This window comes from Natator depressus, chromosome 6 (genome assembly GCF_965152275.1).
Source record: "Natator depressus isolate rNatDep1 chromosome 6, rNatDep2.hap1, whole genome shotgun sequence".
NCBI classification, from domain to species: domain Eukaryota; kingdom Metazoa; phylum Chordata; order Testudines; family Cheloniidae; genus Natator; species Natator depressus.
This window is the reverse complement of record NC_134239.1, coordinates 5420280-5435545: the sequence shown is the minus strand read 5'-3', so window position 1 is coordinate 5435545 and position 15266 is coordinate 5420280. Positions and strand designations below refer to the sequence as shown.

The 15266-nt window shown below is 43.8% G+C and overlaps 2 pseudogenes; both read left to right on the top strand.

Moving 5' to 3' along the window:
- The first annotated feature begins 515 nt into the window (after window positions 1-515).
- On the top strand, window positions 516-1454 carry LOC141989161 (olfactory receptor 5W2-like; annotated as a pseudogene).
- A 6567-nt stretch (window positions 1455-8021) lies between these two features.
- Window positions 8022-8969, top strand: LOC141989156 (olfactory receptor 5W2-like; annotated as a pseudogene).
- Window positions 8970-15266: the final 6297 nt, after the last annotated feature.

Sequence of the window (15266 nt, the reverse complement as noted above, 5' to 3'; positions counted from 1 at the left end):
ATTACATAGTCACTGAAGCCAGGGCTTCCCATGATGTCTCTGGGTTTTCATACAGGCTCAAGTAAATGCCAAAAAGCATAATTAGCAGAGTAAGAAAATTTACCCCAAATGGACATGCCAAGCCAAAGAGCTTCCCTTGCCCAAAGAGGGTAGAAAGATTGACACTCCTTTACTCTCACCTCTTCTTTAGCTAAGGAATAATCCCTTCAGACTGATTCTCTCACAGCGGTTACTGTTTCCTGTTCAGATTAGTGAACAGGAGTGTTTGTGTGTGGGGCATGATTAAACTTCCTGTCATTGTATTTGCACAGCATGTGCATTTCATCGAACACCTGGAACGACCAGCTGTGAACACCTGGCTCTGTGGACTAAGACCTTCCCGGAGCAGGTACTGATCTCCTGTGAGAAACTGATCTCCATTTAGCTTCACTTACTTCATTAGAGAGAAAGGACAGGTTTTCTGCACTATCCACCTGCCCACATCTCTGTAGCTGCCTGATCTCTGTTCAGAGGAGATGGAAAAGGGAAATCACTCAGAGGCGACTGAGTTCATTCTCTCAGGACTGACAGATCGTCCGGAGCTGCAGGTCCCCCTCTTTATGGTGTTCCTACTGATTTATGGTATCACCCTGGTCGGGAATGGGGGGGATGATCTTGTTAATCACAATTGATCCCCGACTCCACACCCCCATGTACTTGTTCCTCAGTAATTTGTCTTTCTGTGACCTCTACTATTCCTCAACAGTTCCCCCTAATATGCTGCTGAATTTCTTAGCCGAGAGGAAAAGCATTTCTTACACAGCCTGTGCTGTGCAAATGTATCTCTTTCTCTCTTTTGCAGATATCGTTTGCCTCTTGCTGGCTGTCATGGCATATGGCCGTTATGTGGCCTTCTGTAACCCACTGCTCTATACAGTCACTATGTCCAGGCAGCTTTGTGAAGAGCTGGTGGCTGTTGTGTACACTGTGGGGGTGGTGGATTCAATGATACACATATTTTGTACATTTCGGCTGTCATTCTGCAGCTCCAACATCATCAGTCATTTCTTCTGTGACATTCCCCAACTGCTGGCGCTCTTCTGATCTGACACCCACATCAATGAGATTGTGATGTTTGCCTTCATTGGCTATATTGTAGTGAGCAGCCTTGTGACTGTCTTCCTCTCCTATTTCTATGTCATCTCTGCCATCCTGCAGATCTGCTCTGCTGAGAGCCAGCAAAAACCTTCTCCATCTGCACTTTCCACTTGACTGCAGTGGTCATATTTTATGGCATCTGACTCCTCATTTATTTACGTCCCACCTCCAGCTATTCCATGGACGTGGACAAAATAGCCTCAGTGTTTTACATTCTGGTGATCCCCATGTTGAACCCCCTCATCTACAGCCTGAGGAACACGGAAGTGAAGGACGCCCTGAGGAAAGTAATGAATAAACTCCCAACCAATTCTTGAATCTATTAACTCAGTACCGATATAGCGAAGGGGAGCAGAAACCGGTGAATTCAATTCCCAGACCATTGCAATGTAATTTCACAGATCCCATGATACTATTGTTCATTGTTGTTATTGTTATTAATTTGTTTGTATTCCAGCAAGGCCTGCAGGCCCCAACTAAGATCAGCGCTTTATTAAGCTATTCTTCCAGGAAAATTCCAGGAGGCACCTGTTTCACATCTCTGAATATATGTGATGTGCTTTGAAAGCACAGATCTATTTGCATTGGGAAAGAAGAGGGAGGCCTTAACTTTATCTCCCTCTGCTTTTTAGAGGGTTTGGTTTTGTTATGCAGTTGCAGGTATAAAGTGTGTGGTTTCCATGGTGGAACCAAAGGGAGTTTTGCACCTTCTACCCTCCTGATCCTCTGCAGCCCTTTATGTCATCTGTGGGGTTGTTGTGTAGATTTTCATCTGGTTTGTATCCATGCATGTGGAGGAGAATGGTGATTTCCATCACAATGGCCTTTATTTTAAGTTAAGGGAGCAACAAAACAAATAAGTACAAGGGTAAAATATACAAAAGAGAAAATAGTGTCTGTGCATCCACTCTGAAAATCTGCACTGAACTGAATACAAAATAATATGGGAAGGGTGAGTTTTCTCTAGTACATAAATTAAACAGAAAGAAAAAGTCATTTCAGACACTAAATGTTTATACCACATCAGCAGGTTAGCTATGAGGTCTTACTCTTAGTTTTGCGGGTAAGTTCTATGGACTCTGAAGAATAGGGATTCTGGGAATTGTACAGCTCGGGTTTCGGAGAGTGAGAAATGGCTAGAGCTGGGCCAATAGCTGTCTTCTGGGTTCATGGGTAGTTACAAAACATTGAGAAACGAATTCAGTTCAATCTGATCCAAATCTCAAAATTCCTTAAATGTTTGGCAAATTGAAAACATTGACAGAAATGTCCTGTGGGTTCGAAGGAACTATTTAGCATGACCAGAAATGGAACATTTCCTTTCCTTCCTGGATACTTTTCAATATAAATGCAAAGAGAATGTAGGGCCACACTGACAAAAGGGATGGGAATGGAAGAGGTGGTAATGGTGCTGCTTCCCTTGTAGACTTTAACCCAGTGATTAGATCACTCCTATGGGATGTGGGATATCCAGGTCAATTCCCCCTCTGGCGAACGGGGAGAAGCAATTTGAAAGTGGGTCTCCCACATTGCCGGACAGTATCCTGGTGACTGGGTTATGTTCTGTCCTGCATCGTTCTCAGGACTGGTCTGCGCTACTGCTGTAAAGTGATCTAAGTTACGCTACTTCAAGTTGACTAAGTTAGTCTAACTTACAGTGGTGTCCACACCGTGCTATGTCAACCAGAGAGTTACATAACTGAAGTATTGGTTTCAGAGTAGCAACCGTGTTAGTCTGTATTCACAAAAAGAAAAGGAGTACTTGTGGCACCTTAGAGACTAACCAATTTATTTGAGCATAAGCTTTTGTGAGCTACAGCTCACTTCATTGGATGCAACTGAAGTAGTGTAACACAGATCATCCAACAGCATTGGAGTAGACCAGCCCTGAAGAATATCCACAATGGAACATTGTACTCCACCTCCCACAGAGACTGACTTCAACAGGTGAGCACTCTCCCATCGATTTAGTTGTCTTCCCCAGACCTGCTCAATCAAGACCATTTCATCTATCACAGTAGTCCCGATTGAGCCAGTTGTGTAGATATGGCCTCAGTCTCTCCTGTTGAAGCTGTTGCATTGCAGATAAAACACAGGAAGAATCACAGGGCCAGAAAGAGAGAATGACTCTATAGACAAGTGGTTTGGGGCACCAACATGCTCAACCTCATGTCTCTGTTCCAATGGTTTTTTAATTTGTTATCCACTGGAGAACAACTTTGAAAGGAGAGATTGAGAGCAACCCATACTGGAATAGTACATCACTCAGGGGATGGGATGCTTTCCAGAAATAAAGGAAAAGAAGTGCACATCATTGTCCAGCACTAGACAGAAGGGGGAATTGAACCTGCATCTCCCACCTCACACCTGAACACCCTACCTATTGAGCTAAAAATTACAAAGAAAGAGAGCACCACCACCTCCTAACGGTGGCTGTTTTGCGACCGGCACCTAAATCCTCCTCCCCCACACACATTGTTTTAGGACAAGTCTTTCAGGAAACTTTGTAACACATTTGTGAATAGTTTCAGGTTGACGCCGTCGTTTTTTTTTTACAATAAATTATTAATAAATTTAATAGTGAAAAGTCCAAGGTCATGCATTTAGGGAATAATAACAAGAATTTTTGTTACAAACTGGGGACACATCACTTGGAAGTAACAGAGGAGGAGAAGGACCTCATAGTATTGGTTCAACAGAGGATGACTATGAGCCGCCAATATGATATGGCTGTGAAAAAAAGCTAATGCTGTCTTGGGATGCATCAGGCGAGGTATTTCCAGCAGAGATAAGGAGATTTTAGTACCATTATACAAGGCACTGGTGAGACCTCATCTGGAATATTGTGTGTAGTTCTGGTCTCCTATGTTTAAAAAAGATGAATTCAAACTTGAACAGGTACAGAGAAGGGCTACTAGGCTGATCTGAGGAATGGAAAACCTGTCTTATGAAAGTAGACTCAACTAGCTTGGCTTGTTTAGCCTAACCAAAAGAAGGCTGAGGGGAGATATGATTGCTCTCTATAAATATATCAGAGGGATAAATACCATGGAGGGAGAAGAATTATTTAAGCTCACTACCAATGTGGACACAAGAGCAAATGGATATAAACTGGCCAGCAGGAAGTTTAGACTTGAAATTAGACTGAGGTTTCTAACCATCAGAGCAGTGAAGTTCTGGAACAGACTTCCAAGGGAAGCAGTGGGGGCAAAAAGACATATCTGTCTTCAAGACAAAGCTTGATAAGTTTATGGAAGGGATGATATGATAGGATAGCCTAACTTTGGCAATCAATTGTTCTTCAACTTTTAGCAGTAGATATGCCCAATAGCCTGTGATGGGATGTGAGATGGGGTGGGATATGAGTTACTACAGAGAATTCTTTCCTGGGTACCTGGCTCATGAGTCTTGCCCACGTGCTCAGGTTTAGCTGATCGCCATATTTGGGGTCAGGAAGGAATTTTCCTCCAGGGCAGATTGTCAGAAGCCCTGCGGGTTTTTCGCCTTTATCTGCAGTGTGGCGCATGGGTCACTTGCTGGAGGATTATCTGCACCTTGAAGTCTTTCAACCATGATTTGAGGACTTCAATACCTCAGACAGAGGTTAGAGGTTTGTTACAGGAGTGGGTGGGTGAGATTCTGTTCCCTGTGTTGTACAGGAGGTCAGAGTAGAGAATGATAATGGTCCCTTCTGATCTTAAAGTCTATGATTCTATGATTCGCCTGGAAGAAATTCACCCATTTCTAGATACTTTTGTGTCCCAAAGCTGGGAAATTACTTGAAGAGTGTTTTGGAGAGGTGAAGTGGAATACAGTCACCTCAGTTAAAGAGCAGGCAGGATGCTGTTTTGAAGCTCATGGGGGAGCAAACTGACATGCTCCACTGTATGGTGGATCTAATGCACGAAAGGCAGCAAGACCACAGACTGCCACTGCAGCCCCTGAATAACCGCCCTCCCTCCTCCCCTCACCCAGATGACCAAGAACATGGGGTGGGGGGAGGCTACGGGGACCCACACAGTCAACCCTAGAGGATTGCACAAGCAGCAGAAAGCTGGCATATCCTAAATTTTGATTTGGTTTCTGGACTTGTCCTTCCCTCTTCCTCCACCCCCCTAACGCAATAACCTCCTCCCCCATCTAGCTTCTGATTTTTAAACAATTGTGACTTATTTCCTTTCATATATATATAGGGGGTGGGTAACTTTAAGAGAAACAAACACAACTCTAACACCGTACCCTGGCCAGTAATGAAACTGGCTTTCAAAGCTTCTCTGATGTGCAGCGCGCCCTGCTGTGCTCTTCTAATCGCCCTGGTGTCTGGCTGTGCAAAACTGGCCACCAGGCGAGTTGCCTCAACCTCCCACCCTGCCCTAAATGTCTCCCCCTTACTCTCACAGATATTGTGGAGCACACAATAAGCAGCAATTACAATTGGAATATTGGTGGTGCTGAGATCTAACGGAGTCAGTAAACTGCACCAGCATGCTTTCAAACGTCCAAACGCACATTCTGCCACCATTCTGCACTTGCTCAGCCTATAGATGAACTGCTCCTTTCTACTGTCTAGGATGCCTGTGTACAGTGTCATCAGCCATGGCATTAAGGGGTAGGCTGGGTCCCCGAGGATAATTATAGGCATTTTGACATCCCCAACAGTAATTTTCTGGTCTGGGAAGTACGTTCCTTCCTGCAGCTCTTCAAACAGACCAGAGTTCCTGAAGATGCAAGTGTCATGCATCTTTCCCGGCCATCCCACGTTGATGTTGGTGAAACATCCCTTGCGATCCACCAGTGCTTGCAGCACCATGGAAATGTACCCCTTGTGGTTTATGTCCTGGCCACCCCAGTGTTCCAGGGACAAGAAAGGGTTATGCGTTCTGTCTCTCGCCCCGCCACAGGGCTATGGCCACTCGCTTCTCAACTGTGAGGGCTGCTCTCATTTTGGTGTCTTTGTGCTCTGTCATAAATATAAAGGGAAGGGTAAACCCCTTTAAAATCCCTCCTGGCCAGAGGAAAAATCCTCTCACCTGTAAAGGGTTAAGAAGCTAAAGGTAACCTCGCTGGCACCTGACCAAAATGACCAAGGAGGAGACAAGATACTTTCAAAAGCTGGGAGGAGGGAAAAAAAACAAAGGTTCTGAGTCTGTCTGTATGCTGCTTTTGCCGGGGACAGAACAGGAATGGAATCTTGGAACTTTTAGTAAGTAATCTAGCTAGGTATGTGTTAGATTATGATTTCTTTAAATGGCTGAGAAAAGAGCTGTGCTGAATAGAATGACTATTCCTGTCTGTGTGTCTTTTTTGTAACTTAAGGTTTTGCCTAGAGGGATTCTCTATGTTTTGAATCTAATTACCTTGTAAGGTATCTACCATCCTGATTTTACAGAGGTGATTCCTTTACTTCTATTAAAAGTCTTCTTGTAAGAAAACTGAATGCTTTTTCATTGTTCTAAGATCCAAGGGTTTGGGTCCGTGGTCACCTATGCAAATTGGTGAGGATTTTTACCTAACCTTCCCCAGGAAGTGGGGTGCAAGGGTTGGGAGGATTTTGGGGTGAAAGACATGTCCAAATTACATTTCCCAGTAAACCCAGATAAAGTTTGGTGGTGGCAGTGGAAATCCAAGGACAAAGGGTAAAATTAATTTGTACCTTGGGGAAGTTTTAACCTAAGTTGGTAAAAGTAAGCTTAGGAGGTTTTCATGCAGGTCCCCACATCTGTACCCTAGAGTTCAGAGTGGGGAAGGAATCTTGACATGCTCAGGGTAGGGGACAGCCAGTCACAAAGTTCCATGAAAGTGGCTCTCTGCATACGAAAGTTTCTCAGCCACTGGGAATCATCCCATACCTGCAACACTATGTGGTCCCACCAGTCTGTGCTTTTTTCCCGGGCCCAGAATCGGCGTTCCATGGTATGAACCTGGTCCAACTCCACCATGATCTCGCAATCGCCACATGCAGTGCTGTCTGTATCCATGTCCTCATCACTATAGTAATTTCGCTGTTCTTGCTTCTTCACCCGGTTTTGCTGGCACTGAACATAATGCTGGATAATGCGCAAGGTATTTACAATGGTCAAAACTGCAGTGGAGATCTGATCAGGCTCCTGGTTATGGCGCCTGCATGGGTAATCCTGGAAAAAGAGCGTGAAACGTAGGAGGGCAGAGTGGCAGCGGAAGCTGTGCTGTTCGGTTCACGGTAGCCGAACAACAGTTGAAAATGGTTGTCTTCTGTAGCTTTCACAGAGGTGAGAGTCCAGGACAGACAACATGGAGAAGCTCAGAAGCGTGGCAATAGCGGGAGAGCAGAGTTGGCGGCGGAAGCTGTGCTGCTCGGTTCACGATGGCCGAGCAGAGTTGGCAGTGGAAACGTTCGCTGAGGAAGAGAAAGAGTAGATTGCAGAGATTACAAAGAAGATGAGAGGAAATGAGAGATGGATTCATAGTAGCAGGAGAGCAGCGGTGCACTGTCTGCTGAAAGGAGTATGGCGTTTGCACGCCAAAAAGGCACAAAACGATTGTCTGACGAAACACCCCAGAAACACCCGCACGGATGTTTTTGCCCCATCATGCACTGGGATAAAAACCCAGAATTCCAATGGGCGGCAAGGACTGTGGAAACTGTGGGATAGCGACCCACAGTGCACCGCTCCAAAGTTTGATGCTAGCCTTGGAACTGTGGACACAATCCGCCGAATTCACATGCTTTAGTGGGGACACAGAAGACCGAATGTATGAAATAGCTTCTGAAAATTCAAATACAATAATTTTAAAATAATTTCATACTGTAGACGTACCATTAGTTCATTACAGAGAAGGGGTGGGTTTTCAGCACCATTCACCTGCCCTTATCTCTGTAGCTGTCTGATCTCTGATCAGAGGTGATGGAAGAGGGAAATCACTCGGAGGCGACTGAGTTCATTCTCTTAGGACTGACAGATCATCCCGAGCTGCAGGTCCCACTGTTTGGGTTGTTCCTACTGATTTATGCTATCACCCTGGTGGGGAATGGAGGGATGATTTTGTAAATCAAGATTGATCCCTGACTCCACACACCCATGTATTTGTTCCTCAGGAATTTGTCATTCTGTAACCTCTGCTATTCCTCAACAATTTCCCCAAAGATGCTGCTGAATTTCTTAGCTGAGACGAAAAGCATTTCTTTCACTGCCTGCACTGTGCAACTGTATCTTTGTATCATTTTTGCAGATGTTCAGTGCCTCTTGCTGGCTATGATGGTGTATGACCATTATGTGGCCATCTGTAACCCACTGCTCTATATGGTCACCATGTCCAGGCACCATTGTAAACAGCTGGTGGCTGGGGTGTACGCTGTGGGGATGGTGGATTCAATGATACACACATGTTTTACATTTCAGCTGTCATTCTGCAGCTCCAACATTATCAATCATTTCTTCTGTGACATCCCCCCGCTGCTCGCGCTCTCCTGTTCTGACATCCGCATCAATGAGATTATGACATTTGCTTTCATGAGCTGCATTACAGTGAGTAGCTTTGTGACTGTCCTCCTCTCCTATGTCTATATCATCTCCACTATCCTGCAGATCCACTCTTCCGAGAGCCGGTGCAAAACCTTCTCCACCTGCTCTTTCCACTTGACTGCTGTGGTCCTGTTTTATGGCACCCAACTCTTCATGTATATATGTCCTCCCTCCAGCTATCACATGGACAGAGACAGAGTGGCCTCAGTGTTTTACACACTGGTGATCCCCATGTTGAACACCCTCATCTCAAGCCTGAGGAACACGGAGGTGAAGGACGCCCTGAGGAGAGCAATGAATAAACTCCTAACCATTCTTGAATCTGTTTAACTCTCTACCTGTTTAGTGATGGGAAGTGGAAGCAGGTGAATTCAATTCTCAGTCAATCGTAATTTAATTTTGCAGAGCTCGTGGTTGTATTGTTCATTGTTGTACTGTTATTACTACTAATTTGTTTATATTCCAAGAAGGTCTGCAGACCCCAACTGAAATCAGTAGACAAAACAGAGGAACACTCACAGGGCCAGAAACAGAGAATGATTTTAAAGTTTCAGAGTAGCATATGTTAGTCTCTATCCTCAAAAAGAAAAGGAGTACTTGTGGCACCTTAGAGACTAACAAATTTATTTGAGCATAAGTTTCTGTGAGCTACAGTGAAGTGAAGAAGTCAGCTGTAGCTCATGAAAGCTTATGATCAAATAAATTTGTTAGTCTCTAAGGTGCCACAAGTACTCTTTTTCTTTTCTTTTTTTTTTATTTTATAAGCTGGTGCTATTTCTGTTCCAAGGGTTATTTAATTAGTTTTACACAGTTGAACAACTTTGAAAGGTGAGAGCAGCCCAGACTGGAATAGCACATCGCTCAGGGGTTGGGATGCTTTCTGGAAATGCAGGAAACCCAAGTCCAGAGTGTGAGACCAGAGTCCAGAGACCCTCATTGGTACTGTCACCTCATGTGCTGAAATTACTTCTGAGTCCATTTTCCCTTCCAGCCTGGGCCTCCAGAACCCTGCATTTTTAAGCCAGACAAGCTAGCCTGCCACAAAACAGACTGAGGGTCTGGGTCACACCCCCAAAACTGCAGATCTACACTGAAACCAGCTCAGAAGGATGCATGTCTCCAGAACGCAGACATCCAGCTCCCAATGGGATCTAAAACCCCCCAAAAATCCATTTTACTCTATATAAACTTTATACAGAGTAAAATGATAAATGTTCGCCCTCTATAAAACTGCAAGAGAGATATGTACAGCTGTTTGCCCCCCAGGTAACAATTACTTGCACTGAATTTATAAATAAACAAAAGTGATTTATTAATTATAAAAAGTAGGATTTAAGGTGTTTTAAGAAATGACAGAGATAACAAAATAAGTGACAAAGCAAAAGAAAACAGAACATGCAAGGCTAAGCTTAATTACACTCAGAAATCAATTACAAATGTTGACTTCTTATCCCAGTTGTTACTTGAGGTAAAATCCTTCTCAGGTCAGATGCCCTTTCTGAGCTGGATCCAGCCTGTTCTCACCCACTCCTGTGGTAACAGTCCTTTTGTTTCCAGGTGTTTGCAGTTACCTCCGTGGGGTGGGGAGGCCATGACTTAAGCCAGCTGAAGATATTCGTTGTTTGCTTCCCTTAGGCAACTTCCATAAGGCAGGAAATCTTTTTTAGAATTCCACCCCATCTGGAAAAGTACCAGCTTCAAGATGGATTTCAGTATCAGGGGACATGGTCACATGTCACTGTAAGACCCCAATCTCCATTCTTCTTGGGTTGTCCCACAGGTACACAGGAAGGCTTGCAGGTAAACAGAGCCATTTACAGTTCAATGATTCTGAAGCACCTTTAATGGCCTCCACTTAAAATGTCTTCATCAGTAATACAAGTTTATACCTTATTCTCCTAACTCCGGACATAGAAATAATCCATGTAAAGAAATAGGATGAACACACTTAGTAGATTATAAGCTTTATAATGACTTGTTACATGGGGCGCTTAGCATAAAGCATTTTCCAGTTATGTCTTATTCAGAAGCATATTTTCATAAAGCATATGGACTTCAATGTTACACATGGCTTTGCCCAGCACTGGACAGAAGAGGGAATTGAACCTTAATCTCCCACCTCACAGGTGACAACCCCAACAAAGTGAGAGGCAAACAAGTCAGTTTCAGAGCATTTCAGCCTTTAATTGAAATGACAGTGAGCGTTCATGGGAGGGGAAGTAAAGAATTATCCTTAGAGGAGAAATTTCAATGTTTCTGGACATATTTACTTAACAAAAGAAGGAAAGAGCTTTACCAAGGGAAGGAGAAGAGTAACTGGAAGAGGAGAGAAAAATAGCTTTGATAGAAAGGGGGAAACTCCCCCATCGATTCAGAGAATGTCTATACTAAATCCATTACTTTACTTAGATATGATGTGCAGCAGCGCCAGAGCGTAGATGCTTTCCACATTCATGGAAGGGTTTTCCTTCAATATAGTTAATCTTCGTCTCCGAGAGGCAGTAGCTCGGTCAATGAAAGAATTACACTGAGGGTCAGTACAAGCTAACAGCCTTGCAGAGAGTGTGAAAAGTTTCTCCACCCTGAGTGACTGAGCTCTGTTGATCTAATCTTTAAGCATAAACCAGGCCTCAGAGAAGCTGCCTATGAAAAAGGCCAGTTGGTAAATCTAGTCCTATCTCCCTGCCAGGGCAGCAGAAACCCTTTGGTTCTTTTTGTTCAGGCTAGTTGGAAATATTCCAGCTGTGCCAGCTTCCCAGTAGACATTATTCTGCAATCTGATCGAGCTCAGTGTCAGGCTGTCTGTGTGTATGTGGTGGGGGGTACAGTGGAGCTGAAAGTCAAGTGAAGAAATGTGTGTGTCCCTTGCCCTGCCCACGGCTCAGTTTAAGAAGTGCTCCTGTCTCTAACACTCAGATGCCCAGTTCCCAATGGAGTCCAAACCCCACTTCAATGTGCTTAACTCTGTATAAAGCTTATACAGGGTAAACTCATAATTTGTTCACCCTGTATAACACTGATAGAGAGATATGTGCAGCTGTATGCCCTCCCCCCCCAGCCCAGGTATTAATACATACTCTGGGTTAATTAATAAGTAAAAAGTGATTTTATTAAATAGAGAAAGTAGGATTTAAGTGGTTCCACCTAATAACACAGAGAACAAAGTAAATTACCAAGCAAAATAAAATAAAAGACGCAAGTCTAAGCCTAATACAGTAAAAATTAAATGGAGGTAAATCTCACCCTCTCTTAATCCAGCTGAACACAAAATGGAGAGGTTTCCCCAGGGGTTTAGATTGTCTCTCTCTTGGGGTTAGAAACCCCTTCTGCTCTCCTATGTAGAATCCAGCTCCAAGATGGAGTTTTGGAGTCACATGGGCAAGTCACATGTTCATGCATGACTCAATTCCTTACAGGACGACGCCACATTCCCAGGAAAGCTCACATGTGGATTGGCGTCTCTCAAAGATCATTGTTAGCTTAAGTGTTTCTTGTTTGGGCAGTCACGGAGAATAGTCTTTTCTGCTTGACTGCTTCACTGAGGCTACTTAAAATCAAAGAAGTACATAGCCAATATTCATAACTTTGAATACAAAATGATACATGCATGCAAATAAGATGAATATATCCAGTAGATCATAACATTTCAAGAGATATGTTACAGGGCATATCTAGCATAAACCATATTCCAGTGGTGTCATGTTTACATGCATAAGCATATTTCTATAAAGCATTATGGGGTACATAGTCACACTCTTTTTCATGGACTATAAATTATAGAAAATAAATAAAATTAATAGAAGAATCAAGAGGGAGCTGGCATGCTCGAAGATATTTTGTAGCAGCATCTGCAGACATGCTGCAGAGATCTTGAATCTTAACCACCAATTTGGGAAATATCCTCCTTTTTGCATCCTGCCCTGACATTGGCATTTTCAATTAGGACTGTCCCACGGACCTCCGGGTCATAGGAGGCACAGAAGCGAGGAGTAGGATTATGACCTTACTCCTAGAGGAAGTAGGGGCATAATGTTTCCTGCGCACAGAGCTAGAGAAACAGAGTTGGGAGTTTCTGAATACAGAGATTGCTAGCTGTTGGTTGTTTCTACTGGTGTTCAGAGAAGGAGGATTTTGCATCCATTCTTTGTAACCCCTCCCCCATGGATTATACAAGAGAATATAGTTGACTTGGATCATCAATTTTTCCTCCTAATACAATCAACCCTGCAATGCCTCACAGGTTGGCACCATTTAGGAGAAGGGGGCACCAACATGCCCCAGAGCACAGATAATACCAGCCAAGCCTGCACACCCATGGGTGATAATTTCTGCTCCCATAGTGAAGAAGGGAAGAGTCATCACTGGGCCTGACATGGATCTCCTTGCGGGGGGGTGATGGTGAAAATGGCCTTGCACATCTGCAGCCACGGATCAGTGCATGGGCCCATCCCTGACCTGACTTCACCCTTTCCCGTCAATCGAACACTTCTGTCAGTCAGCACCACGCCTTTGGTGTTACTGGGATATTTACTAGGTTGGTGGCTGTGGCATACCAGGGTCCAACCCAAACTAATCAGCAGCTGTGTCACACCTGCCTGCAACCTTGCAATGCCTTGCTGAAGTGGCTTCCACCTGGCCACTCACAAACAACCTTCTAGCATGCAAATCACACCCTGAGCATGTGTGTGTAACTGCAGCCTGGCCAGGAATAGTTGTGTTACACTCAGGCTCTCACCACCCTTGGTTATACTGCAGGGTGACCCCAACATATTCCCCAGTCTTTGATTTCCCTCCAGAAATTTACGTCCTGTGATGCCCAGTCCTCTCCTGGACAAAATAAGCTACATTGTCCATTATTTCTTTAATAGCACTAGCATGCATGCCACTTCTATTAAAACACACTGGGTTAGATAAAACAATAAAGCAAAGTTTATTGACTCCAAAGATAGATTTTCAGTGAGTGGAAATAAGGAGGCATAGAAGTCAGAGATGGTTACAAGAAAAATTAAGCTGGAATGCGACTTGTGCCTAAGTTAACAAACGATCAGGTGAGGGATAGCTCAGTGGTTTGAGCATTGGCCTGCTAAAACCCAGGGTTGTGAGTTCAGTCCTTGAGGGGGCATTTAGGGATCTGGGTCAAAAATTGGGGATTCATCCTACTTTGAGCATGGGGTTGGACTAGATGACCTCCTGAGATCACTTCCAACCCTGATATTCTATGATTCTATGATGTGAAATTCAAAGCAAAAGTTTCCTCACCACATGCTTTCAGCAGTCTTACTGAGCAAACCTCTTATCTCAGGACCCCTCCCCCAGTCCAACTGCTGCTTCCTTTTTCCCTTCTTAAGCAGTGAATCAATGGACAGAGAGAGAGAGAGAGAGAGAGAGAGAGAGAGAGAGAGAGATTGGTGCCTTTGGATGTCTACCCCTTCTTTTTATAGTCCTATCCCTTCTTTGAGAAACATTTCCACCTGGTTACTAGAAGACAAAATGTCTTTGCAGAAGGATGTTTCCTGCTGCTTTTTCCTCATCTTTTTGGGCTTTCTTTGTTTCCCTTCCTGCTTGATGACTCTGATTACTGGTAAGATACAAAATTAACCAGCACACACATTTCTTTGTTTAAGACAGAACAGTTTGCCAGCCTCCGTTTGGAACATGTATTAATAACATGATACAGTGTAATCTTATAACTTCACACACATTATAAAAAAATGTATCTAACTTTCTGGTCCTTTTATTCCAAATTTGTTGCTAAGGCTGGTTGAAAATTTTTCTTGAGAATTTTTTTTTTGATGGGAAATTGGATTTTACATGTAACTATTTTTTCCAAGAAATTATCTTTCCCCTGGAAATTAGAAGCTTTCCATCAAAATACCAAATATCCCTCCTCCCTAAGCCATGGCTGTGGGATGTTCCAGGGCAGTTCAGCAAGAGGAGAGACCATCTTGCATCATGGGGAATGTAGTCCAACCTGGGAGCCTTACCCGTCGAAGAGTAGTAGGTTCTGTAGTAAGGTAAAAGATTTTGATCACAAAAAAAAAATGTGGATCAGGTCTTCAGAGTACCTACCTTGCACTGAAAGCAGCAGGATGAAATATGCCCCTAAACTCATACTCTGTAACTCTGGTAGAAATTGCATCATTTAATAGCACTGTAAGAAAGAGTAGGTCAAATTAATCCCCAGGGCACCAATTACACTGAGGGTGGCTTTGGTTCACTGAATGCATTAATTAGGTGTTGTGTCTCTCTGAGATCAGGTATTCCCAGGGGCTTCAGGAATCATGTCCCATCATCTCACATCTCAGTATAAAACTTCCTGATTGCTCCAAATTGGCAGTTTCTGTGGATGAGGAAACACCAACACGTCTCTCTTTCTCTTCTCAGCAGGTACGTGCTATTGTCCGGAATTACAGTCACACACACACACACAGACACCATGGGGATCAGCAGGTATTGAACTCCAGTCCTCCAGCACCAAAAGCCTCAGTCCCAACCCCGACCCCTTCAGCTAAAGGAGCAACCTCCTGGGTTGGAAAAAAATAGGAAATTACCTAGTCACTGAAGCCAGGGCTTCCCATGATGTCTCTGGGTTTCATACAGGCTCCAGTAAATGCCAAAAACCTTAAT